This window comes from Heteronotia binoei, chromosome 4 (assembly GCF_032191835.1).
Source record: "Heteronotia binoei isolate CCM8104 ecotype False Entrance Well chromosome 4, APGP_CSIRO_Hbin_v1, whole genome shotgun sequence".
NCBI lineage: Eukaryota > Metazoa > Chordata > Lepidosauria > Squamata > Gekkonidae > Heteronotia > Heteronotia binoei.
In genome coordinates this window covers 129,884,103-129,896,719 of record NC_083226.1, presented here as the reverse complement: position 1 = coordinate 129,896,719, position 12,617 = coordinate 129,884,103, and the positions used below count along the sequence as shown (strand labels likewise).

At 42.3% G+C, this 12,617-nt stretch overlaps 1 protein-coding gene across 1 annotated transcript in view; it reads left to right on the top strand.

Moving 5' to 3' along the window:
• Positions 1-12,617, top strand: part of VCAN (versican) — a 237,927-nt gene that overhangs the window by 172,832 nt on the left and 52,478 nt on the right. The gene's annotated exons all lie outside the window — the stretch shown is intronic.

Genomic DNA, 12,617 nt, shown 5'->3' with positions numbered 1-12,617 from the left:
GGGTGGCCTCATTTGGAATACTGAGTACAGTTCTAGTCACTGCACCTCAAAAAAAAAGTTATAGCATTGGAAGATATGCAGAAAAAGGCAACTAAACTGATTAAGGGAGTGGAACATAGAGTTGCCAGATCATTGCTTCATGACATTCCTGTTGTGATGACTTCACTTCTGTGTGATATCATTGCATCAGAGACATCACATACTGTGATGTTACTTCACCCACCCCACTCCTGGAAAGCTTCCTTTCACCCTCTCTGACAAGATATGTAGACCTGGCAACCCTAATGAACACCTTTCCTATGAAGACAGGTTAAAGAGGTTAGGGCTCTTTAGCTTGTAAGAATGTTGACTGAGGGGGTGATATGATAGAGATTTACAAAATTATGCATGGGATGGAAAAGATAGAGAAAGAAGTACTTTTTTCCCTTTCTCAAAATGCAAGAACACATGCACACAATGAAATTAATGAGCAATACATTTAGAACAGGTAAATTGAAGTACTTTTTCACTGAAAGAGTAATTAACACATGGAATTCATTGCCACAGGAAGTGGTTGCAGCTTCAAGCATAGACAGTTTCAAGAGGGAACTGGAAAAACATATGAAGCAGAGATGCATCAGTGGCTATTAACCACAAGATATAGATAGAACACTATGTCTGGGGACACTGACAATCTGTATTATTGGTGCCCGGGGGGGGGGGCAGGGCAGCATCCAAGGTAGGGCTTCTGGAGTTCTAGCCCCACTGGTAGACCTCCTGATGGCACCTGAGTTTTGGCCACTGTGTGACACAGAGTGTTGAACTAGATGGGTCATTGGCTTGATCCAACATCACTTCTCGTATGACAGTGTTTTTTTTACAGCAGAAGTATATATAGGAAAATATTTCTCCCAACAAATCTACAATGCAAAATGGTCTGAATATCATGATTGCTTTAATTTTTACTTTATGACCAACCCAGGCGTGCTCTTGAGACAGTTAATGGGAACATGCTATAGTTTTTAAATTTAACACAGGCTTCTCATTGAAGTTCAGAATTGAAATTTCTTCCACTCAAAGAGGTTTGGGATTTCAGGAAGACATTCTGTGCCAGGTTTTCCAGATTCTTAAATGTATTGGATATTCAAACAGATGTTTGGCAAGGAGTCCTAATTTTTTTATACTGAACCAGATTTCAGTGGATTGAAAGCAAAGCCAAAAAGATGGAACATGTGTTGCTTGCCATAGGAAGGGCATAGGTGGATGGCTACTGGTAGCATTTTATGCCTTACATGTTGATTTATTTTCCAGCATGCTTTATTAATCAGAACAAACCTGAAAGGATGTTCCAGTAGTATTTTTGGCACTTCTAAAAAGTTCACATTTTAAACCAATTTTCAAAAGTGAAATCACACTTTTATGTCTGTGTTTCCTTTGTTTACAATGTTTACTGAATGCAGATGTGCATTTTAACCTGCTGCCAAAATTGTACAGATGCAGTTGTGAGTAGACTACTCTCTTTGGGACTGTATAGTTAGGGCAAGATTTCTTTCACTCTTTGTTTTCCCTCCAGGTTTTCTAAGCAAAATAAAGCTTTTTTCATTAGTAAAAGTGTTTGGATTTTAAAAGAGATACTTGTCCAAATGTTTGTGATTCCTGATGCCTCTGCCCACAGGCTTTGTTCTGGAAGTCATTGTAGGTTGGGAAGAAAAGAATCGGCTCTTTTTGGAAACAATTTCTAGCAGAGTTCCCACAGCTCAGAGGTACTCGGAAAGCAATATCACTTTTGGATAAATTAGACTCTCTTCAGATCTTTCCTTTGGAAGTTTGTTTCAGCATTCAGTACTGTTACATTGTTAGCCACCCTGAGCCCCATTCTGAGGGAGGAGTGGGATAAAAATCTAATCAAACAAATATATATATATATATATATATATATATATATATATATATATATATATATATATATATATAGTTTAAAAGTCAGACTTCCCAAGCCCCAAGGGCCTGTCATCTATGAAATTTGAGAATCAGTTTTTCCTGAGCAGCAGTATGTTGACAGGGTGCACATTATCCAAAAGTATTTATTTTTCTATTAAAACATTTATTTTATACCTTTCAGCTTTATAAAACTCTCACATCTCCTAATAAAATAAACAATGTCATGTAAAATCCAAACATAAACACCCATAGATAAAAACTGAACAGAAGTGCTACCTGTTCCAAGCACAGGGCAGGAGAGACAGGCACAAATTAGGAGTCTCAATGCATGGATGAGACAATGGTGTAGGGAGGAAGGGTTCAAGTTAGGCACTTTTGGAACAAGTTGGAGCTGTAGAAAAGAGATGGTCTCCACTTGTTCCAAGAGGGAACCAGGCTGCTGGTGCTTAACATCAAAAAGGTGGCAGAGCAGTTTTTAAACTGAAACTTGAAGGAAATCCCACAGAAGATGAGGTGTCTCTAGTTCGAGATGACTCATCTCAAAGAGATGAAAGGTTAGCTGTTACTATTCTACTGGGCAATGGGATAGACCAGGGATGGCCAACAGTAGCTGTCCAGATGTTTTTTGCCTACAACTCCCATCAGCCTCAGCTAGCATGGCCAATGGCTGGGGCTGATGAAAGTTGTAGGCAAAAAACATCTGGAGAGCTACCACTGGCCACCCCTGGGATAGACAGTTATTCACTAAAACGGTGCCAAACAGTATGGACTGCCTGGTAAAGTCTTTAGGCAGCAGGAGGAAGGTTGTGGGCCTAACTTGCCTGGGAAATTATAGATGTTTATATACAAATGCTAGAAGTGTCCAAGGTAAAATTGGGGAGTTGGAATGTTTAGTGTTGAGGGGAAATATAGACATTGTGGGTATTTCAGAAACTTGGTGGAATGGGGAGAATCTGTGCAACATGGTGATTCCTGGATATAAATTATATCAGAAGGATAGGGAGGGAAGAGTTGGAGATGGGGTGGCGAAGTATGTCAGAGAGGGTATACAGTCCAGTAAGACTGAGAAGGTCAGAGAATTAGATTCACTTCTAGAAATGCTTTGGGTCAAAATAGTGGGCCCAAAAGGAAGCTTAACTCTGAGAGTTTGTTATCACCCACCGGATCAAAAGATTATAAAAGGATGAAACAATTAAAGATAGCAGCTAAATGTAAAAGCTGTGTCATAATAGGTGAAAGGAAAGGTAAATAGGGTCAAAACCCTTGGGGAAGCTTGGAGGCCATTTAAAACTATGATCCTAGAAGGTCAGATAAAATATATACTGCAAGTTAGGAAAGGCAGAAATAGGTATAGAAAAAGACCTGCATGGTAAACAAACAAAGTAATGGCAGTTTTAAAAGGTAAGAAGGATTCCTTTAACTGGTGGAAAGCTAGTCTAAGTGAGGTTAATAAAAGGGAACACAGGCTGTGGCAAATAAAATGGAAGTCTGTGGTCTCGTGCCTTGTGGTCATGGATCCACATACCTTCAGGACCACCTCTCTCAGTATGCCCCCAGAAGAGCATTATGCTTTGGGAATAAAAACCTCCTGATGGTCCCTTGCCTGAGAGAGATCTGGCTGTCCTCAACACCAGGTGGAATGCTCTACCTTTCTGCAGGGCATGTAAGGCAGAGATGTTCCACTGGGCATTTGGATGAGGATAGCGATGGGACAGTAGACAATCTGACAATGTCATATTCTCCCCACCCTCTGCAATCGCTCCCCCCTAGTCAGACTGAAAGTATTTTTTCCTGCTATCTCAAGAAATGTATTGTTTTTAATTGTATGTTAATTTTTTAACTGAATGGTTTAGTTTCTAATTTTCTGTAAGTTGCTCTGAGCCCTGCCTGCAGTGAAGGGCAACTGTTGTGTCCTAGGTTCAAATGGAGAACTGTTACTTTTGGAGGGAACTGTTACTTTTGGAGGGAAGCTGAACAAGCCAAGCTTGTACTCCACACCAGGGTTCCAGAGAAGGCCTAAGCGTGCCCAATCAGGGGAAGGATTGAAACATAAGTAGCCAATCAACATCTAGGCTCATACTGTACCCTGATAGGCCCTTAGGCCTCTGTAAATAGCCAATCCATGTACATAGTTAAGGTCCAATCAGAAGGGGGCAAGAATTGTATAAAAGGAGCGGGAGGTTTGAATAGAGCTCAGTCTGTGTTGGTGTTCCTGAAGTAAAGCTTGCTGAAATCACTCTCCGACTCTGGTCTCTTACTGCGCCGACCCCAGTACTTTACACTGGCGACGAGGATGGGATGTCAGTAAGAACCAGCAACAGAACCAGGAACACGGAAAGGTGGCTAAATCCAAGCCATCTGGGTCCCCACCTCCGCTCTGCGCACACCCCATCTCGCAAGCCGCCCAGACACGCTGCCAAGAATGGAGGCTCCAGCCAACCTCCTGCAGCCCTTTAGCATCGATCGCCCCGAGCTGTGGGACTCGTGGGTCGAAGGCTTCCAGTCATACCTGACCTTCCGGAAGATTACAGAGACTACCATGCAGAGAGCTCTGCTTATCAGTACGTGTGGCACGGAGACCGTGGACTTAGCCAGCGCTCTTCTCCAACCCAGGAAGCTCTCAGAGACGCCGGTGGACGACATCATCAGCGCTCTGGAGAAGTATTTCCAGCCCCAGCCAAGCAAGCTCACCCGGCACTGAGACTTCTGACAAAGGACACAGAAGGCAAGCGAAACCACGATGGCGTTCTTGACAAGCCTGCGCCGGGTGGCAAGCCGATGCAGTTTCGCAGACCTCAACGAAGCCCTTCTCGACCAGTTTGTATGGGGCTTGAGGGACGAAAAACTAGTACAGAAACTCCTGTCCCTCTCTGAGTGCGACCTAACAAAGGCAATCGATGTGGCCACCAGCTGGGAGAAGGGCAGATCAGCAGGGCCACGGCTGACAAGACAGGCTGCGGCACACCAGATCAACCCTGAACCATCTACAGAGGACTCAGACAAGGACAAAGCTCTACAAACCGGCTATCGTTCAGCAGGAAGGAAGACCACCCATACCCCACAGGGCATGAGACACAAGACACCACCTGCATGTGCAAGCTGCGGGGGCCAGCACGAGCGAAAGACCTGCCGATTCCGGAATGCCACCTGTCGACTCTGCAGCAAGGAAGGCCACATCGCCTGCGCCTGCAGATCCACATCCCGAGCACGCGTCCCGCAAAGATCTGCGCACTCCGAAGGCCAGCCAGACTTCGAGACCGACGCTCTCCACGCCCACCAATACCCGGTACAGTACCTACCCTCGCCAGTCAGGCCCTCCAAAATCCGGGTCAATGTAGAGATCGGGGGGGTGCCCTGCCAAATGGAGGTAGACTCTGGGTCAGCATCATCTATTATAGCGGCAGAGACATTTTTTAAAATCCCCACCAGGCTGAGGCCTCGTCTCAGGGACCCGGGGTTTACCTTAGTGGACTTCCAGAAGAATAAGGTGCCTATCTTGGGAGTGGGCCCGGTCCCAGTCGAATACAAGGGGTTCAAGGGCCAGCTACAAGTGCTAGTGGTCAAGAACCACCTTACAAACCTTTTGGGTCTCGACTGGTTCAAGCCCCTGGGAATAGAGATCAGGGGGGTCAATAAGACTGTCGGAGTGGACTTTAACAAGGTTTGCGAAGAGTTCCCGGCCGTTTTCGATGGCACCTTGGGCTGCTACACGGGTCCCCCGGTTACACTACACCTCGACCCCACAGTGCAGCCTATTAGGCTTAAAGCGCGGCGAGTTCCATTCGCGCTCAAGCCTAAAATTGAGGAGGAACTGGATAAACTGATTGCACAGGGAATACTAGAGCCTGTCACCCACGCAGCCTGGGAAACGCCCATCGTGACTCCAGTCAAGCCCAGTGGGGAAGTGCGGATTTGTGCAGACTATAAGTGCACCCTCAACAAGGCTCTTCAGGCCCACGCATACCCTGTGCCCATCGTCAGCCACGTTTTAGCCACCCTAGCCGGCACAAAAATTTTTGGCAAGTTGGACTTGGCCCAAGCTTACCAACAGCTGCCGGTGGATGAGGCCACGGCCAACGCCCAAACAATTGTGACTCACCGGGGGGCCTTTAGAGTAAAGCGGTTGCAATTTGGAGTGAGTGTGGCTCCGGGGTTGTTCCAGGAACTCATGGACTCTCTTTTAAAGCAACTAAGAAATCTAATTTAATAAATAAATAAATAAATATTTAGAAAACTATATCCATGCTGTAGTTGTTGTAAAGAAATGATATCTTTATTATGTTTAGCAACCATAAATGAAAATGAACTCCTATACCATAACGGTTTAGCAAAACAGATTTTAAAATGGTATAGAGATGATAATTAGCATTTTAGTTCTTTTCTGTATTACACATTCTTGCTATGAATGACTTGGATGTTATGATTAGGATCTAAAGTACTTTTATGCACATGGGTGCACTGGGTTAATTTTTCTGGATCTAAATTATTCAGGAAATTGGCTGGTTTCTGAGCTGGCAATTTCCTTAACATTTTAATACATTAAACACTTTGCCTTATGTTTTTGTATATATACACTAAGAGTGCTGTAGAAAAAGAATATATGAATCAACCCATCTGGAATTGAATATGAAAGATCACATATCTAACTCATTCCTAAGGAAACAAAATTATCCTTTGCATCAGACAGCTACCATGTCAAGATAAATATTAGGTTAGAACCTTTCTGCCCTGACCTGAACAGTCAAAGCTAACTCAATTTTGTCAGATCTCAGAAGGCAAGCTGTGTTGACCCTGGTCAGTATTTGGAAGGGAGACCACAAAGGAATACCATGGTCATGATACCAAGGCAGGCAATGTTTCTTGCCTTGAAAATCCCATGGGGTTGCCATAAGTCAATTATGACTTCATGACAAGAAGGAAAGGAAGGAAGGAAGGAAGGAAGGAAGGAAGGAAGGAAGGGAGGGAGGGAGGGAGGGAGGAAGGAAGGAAGGAAGGAAGGAAGGAAGGAAGGAAGGAAGGAAGGAAGGAAGGAAGGAAGGAAGGAAGGAAGGAAGGAAGGAAGGAAGGAAGGAAGGAAGGAAGGAAGGAAGGAAGGAAGGAAGTCTTTGCGATGTTGTAGCCCTCCTGTTGAGGAAGCAGGTGGCAGCAAGGCTGGGTGGAAGGGTCTGCAGGCACTGTTGCCAAAAAGCTGAGATGAGGCTGGGGGGAGGGCAGTCTGGGGAAAGTGGGGCATGACAGAACTCTCTTGGTGGCTACAGACAGGACCCACAAGCCATGGATAATTCAGCACCTGGTAGGATCCAAGCAACTGATGAGAAGAAGATAGAAGAAGATATTGGATTTATATCCTGCCCTCCACACTGAATCTCAAAGTCTCAGAGCGGCTCACAGTCTCCTTTTCTTCCCCACAACAAACACCCAGTGAGGTAGGTGAGGCTGAGAGAACTCTCACAAGGACAACCTCTACCAGAGCTATGGCTGACCCAAGGCCATTCCAGCAGCTGTAAGTGGAGGAGTGGGGAATCAAACCCTGTTCTCCCAGATAAGAGTCCGCACACTTAACCACAGGGGAAGGGAGAGAAAGAGAAAGTAATGAGGTGGTGGAGGGAGAGTACAAGAAAGAGTGATGGGGTGGATGAAAGAGAGAGAGAATGATAACCATCATCATAATGGTATGGCAATGTTTGTAAGATAACCAGGAGATCCTAAGATTGTCTGGCAACCAGAAGTTCTAGCTTTTTTATCACTATGCACTCTAGGTGGCAAGCTAGCCTTTAAAAAAATAGAGAGATAATCAGTTAGGTGAAGGAGAGAGAGACTGATACCAATTTCACATTGGTGTTTTAATTCTCTGTAAAATGTCATGAGGATAGAGGTTTCAGACAGCATTTTTAAACCCATTTATGAGCTGTATCTAAAACATTCTGCCCATTTCAAACCACACCAATCCCCCCACACCTTTAGCAGAGCATTCTGTTTTTGTTTTTTCGTTTTTAAAAAAGCACATTTAATTGTTTGTGCTGTAGCACTAGACCAATATAGCAATTCAGTGCTATATTGCCAACATTCAGCAGGCATCTAAACAGGCATCTAGATTTTTTTTTAAAAGAAACTCTGCAAAAAGGGCAGGGGAAAAGGTAGTACTTTCAGAAGTGCCAGACATTTCAAATACCACACTATAATGATTCAGAAATGCAAAGAACACCTGAAAACTAAAGAAGGGAGTGCTCAAAGAGAATGTTTCAGCCCTGCTTTGAAAATGGGACACATTTACTTTTGAAAAAAAGTAAATAACGTTCATTAGCAGCTGGGATCCAAAACTGTTGTGTCTGAAATGACATAAAAGAACCAGAAAACAACCGACTGCTAAAGCAGGTTACAAATGCTGTCTAAAAGGGGCCAGAGAGAAGGAGTGGTAGGAGAAGTGAATATGCAAAAGTGCAAGAATAGATGACCATTTCCACAAGTTCCTTGCTGCCCCCTGCTTATGTGCACACGTATAAAACAGATAAAGAGAATAAATGAGGCAATCTTAAAATTTAATATAAATTGGTTGCCAGTAGCATGAAGGGAGAAACAGTATATATAGAAACAGTATGTAAAGAAAGAAGATCTAGCTTGAGAATGCCGTGTGGCTTGAAATATAACATTACAGCTGTTAAAGTGGCAATATTTTAAAGAGCTCCATGTACTGCATATACCCACCTAGAATAAAAATATCTATTTTAGAGTTATATAATTCTCATTTCATTAAATAACAGTGAATTTGTCACTGATCACTTAGGACCATGACAAAAACAGAAATATGTGGTATTATGATCTGTTACAAGTACAGAAGGCTTTACATGGAGGAAATCATTGTCATTATGTCAATGTCAAGCAATTAGATCTCAAAGAAATCAGTCCTTGATTTGAAACAAAGTATGATATATTGATAATCCAAGATGCTTCTATTGAGCTAGGTATTGGAACTGATACATAGTAACAGTGGAAGGCATACTTAAAGGTGGCATAACAAAGGTTTTCTAAACAAAGCTACATTCTCTAAACAATGCTGTATTCACGTATGAATCTTCACACGGCAACCCCTTATCTCTCCTGTGGTTTCCTTCCCTGGGATCCGGCCTGAGAACCTGTCCCTGGAGGCGCTTATCTTCAAAGGATAAATTCCTGCATTTGTTAGTGAAAGCGAGAGAGGCAAAAGAGGCGCAAACTACACTCTAGATATTTCCTGCTTTGATGTGCCTGGCTTGGTTCATGGTTAGTAACATTCATGGAGCTTTACAGATACATTCAGTTAGCATTATACTATTAGCATTATATTATTGAAAGAAAGATTCACATTGCTTGACAGTAGACTAGATAAATGACAGAGGCATAACTTTCTTCAGTTACGATTAAGATTAATAGACTAACCAAACAGTAATTGAGCCAGTTTGATGTAGTGATTAAATGTGCAGACACTGATCTGGGAGGACTGGTTTTGATACCCCATTTCTCCACATGTACCTTCTGAGTGACCTTCGGTCAGTCACAGTTCTTGAAAGAGCTGTTCCCTCAAGAGCACTTCTCTGAGAGATCTCTCAACCCCACTTACCTCCCAGGGTGTCTGTTGTGGGGAGGGGAAGGGAAAGGAGCTTGTAAGCTACTCTAAAACTCTGAGTGAAGGGCAGGGTATAAACAAAGTTTTCCCGCTCCAAGACCAGCCCTAGACTGTCTGGTACCCTAGGCAAGGCTATCTTCTGGTGGCTCCCCTGCACTGATAACATCACTGAGTCACATGAAGAGCACCCAATTCGGTGCCCCCAGAAGGCTGGCACCCTAGGCAATCACCACATTTGCCTAGTAGCAGGGACAGCCCTGTCCCCCTCCTCTTCATCTTCTTCTTCAGCTGAGATGCCATGTTGTGACAGCACCAAATGAAACTGAGGGTTGCATCAGCCATTGCATCTCATACACACATTTTTAAAATGCATATTGCAAAGGAGCTTAAGAGTTCAAGACTTCAAATGAACTCATGTCAGTTGTGCTGAAGACCAGTTGAAACCAATGGAATGAGGTTTTCCTGATCAACTTCTGTTGTTTTCTGTAGACTAATCTACTAAATATATATTTGGAAGAAAGTACAACAGTATACAATGGGTCTTACTCTCATCTGGTGTGCTTGGAATTTCAGCCTTAATTTTATTAAGATCGGGACCATGAACTCTAGCTTTGGTAGATTTTGAGAGTATTCCATGTTTTTGACATTTATTATACCTCAGCAGGGTATAATACCATGGACTCCACTCTTTAAAGCAGCCATTTTCACCAGGAGACGAAGAGCAGTGGTAATTCCAGGATATCTCCAAACCTGCCAAAAGGCTGGCAACCATAGTTTCAAGCTTTATATTTAGCAGAATTGAATGACTGGCTGATGTGAATACTTCCATTCTGTGAAATTTTATCAGTATCATTCATCATGTGAACATAGACAATGTGCATTTCATTATTGTATGTTCTAATTTTTCTGCTGCCTTCAGAAAATAACCTTTTCTGTTACTAAAAAAATCTCGATAAGAAAATGTTGATAATTACAGTTTGGCTAGTCTTAATCTCTGCTGAGGTAGCACTCCTGCATTTCTTCTCTAAACTACACAATGATCAGTATTGTCTGTCATAGCTATTTTCAGTTATCAGTTCTTCTAGGCAGCAATAACTGAAGTAAAAAATGCAGAGTATTTTGATGAAGGGATGAGAGAAAGAACAAGATACTTAAATATTAGGTCAAAGAATTTTTACATCATATGATCTCCTGTAATAGTCACATTCACTACAAGCTCCAATCCACCTAAAGCTTGCAGTTAGCCACTTCAATGCAAACACAGTCCCAAAACAAAAATGATTCAGGGAAATTTGAAGCACCTTTAAGACCAACAAAGTTTTATTCAAAGTATGAGCTCTTGTGTGTGTGTGTTTTGTTGATCTCATTATGCTGTGGCTCTCCTGGGTGCAACAGGATTTGCTTCCCTTTTATCACTGTATTCATGCTCTCCTGATCTAGTATTTCTCAGTAGAAAAGCAATGTGAACTATTTAGATGAGGAATAACTACAAGTCAATGAGGTGGATTAGGCTGAGAATATGTATCCAGACGGAGTTCACCCAGCACATTTTCTTTGTAGACTGGGGATTTTGAACCTAGGACTTCCCAGATAGCAGGTTGATACTGACTGTCTCTTGATTCTTGCACTGCATCATAGGAGTTGCAGTTATTTTTCTAGGAAGGTTATAGTTTTGTAGACAAACACATAGCCCTCACTCTGTGTCATGATGCCTTCACATGTCCTTGACCATCAGATGAAACAATTTATGTAGAAAAACTTGCAATGCCCATTCATTTCATGCTTTTGCCTGGGTCCCCCTAGGCTCAGAGCACTGACCATGAGATTTATGTAATGAACATCAATACACCACAAGTAGGTTTCTAGCTTACAAATACACACCTGAACAGCATACTCAAGATTGCTGCAGCACAGATATTTTGATGCAATAGTTCAGAGCAAAAGGTGTTAGTTATCAGACACTGTTAAATAAAATATTGCAAGAGTGCTAATGTTTGAAGCATGTTTTTATTTTAAGTTTTAAAAAGTCTTTAATTGTGTGTGTTTGTGTTCTTCGCTACCTGGCATTACATTTTATGATACACATGGCCCGATGTTAGGACGACTCTTTTAGGCATAATGCTCAACTGTGGGAAGTTGGGCTACGTCCCATTAGTAGTAAATTTATGATCATATGATTCAATAATAGCTTACTGAGGAAATGGTGGCTCTGAATTGTCAAGCACAGAGTATGCCATTTTAGCTGAAGGAGTGACAGTGGGCCCATAGGATCAGTCTTGCTGGGATGTGCAAGATTTACAGTTTCATTTATGTGGCTGTTTCCTATGCAAATAGCCTTACAAGCCTTTACATAACCTACACAGGTTATTTTTTATATTTCCTCATGGCATGTGGTATCTGATATAGAATTACATTTCTTAAGATTTTGTGTTTTCATTTTTGGACAATAGAAATAGCATTATTAGTGAAGGAAATGCATCTGGAACAAATACATTCAGAAAGATCTGTGGCTTCAGACACAGCTCTTGCCCATGACGTATCTAACTCTTTTGGAAGACCTTGTTTAATGTGGACTCTACCATACACGAGTCAGAGCTTCTGGATGCAGCAGAGTTATCTGTCACTTTCTTATGGTGCCCAGGGATATTCCAGTGAAATTCATTTTTCCAAATCCCTCTGCCAAACAATACTACTTGCTGGGAGTTATGCAGCAAAAATTTGAAGATCAAATTAAGAACTGAGTGCAAATGATGCAAGCTTACTGAAAATAAGCACTTCCATGTAACTATTACTTGTGTGTTCCATTTATTTGAATATAAGTAATCTTGAAAATGAATGCTTCTGTTTGGTTTTTTTTTTCCAGCATTGGAACAATAAATTGGCAGTCTTGGGTATTATATTTTGTCCTTTCTCTTTTGCAGGGCTTTTTTTGAGCAGGAACGCAGTCCCAGCTGGCTTGGTATCAAGGGGGTGTGGTCTAATATGCAAATGAGTTCCTTCTGAGTCTTTCCCACAAAAAACATGTACAAAACAGTGGTGACATCAGGGGATGTGACCTAATATGCAAATGAGTTCCTGCTGGGCCTTTTCTACA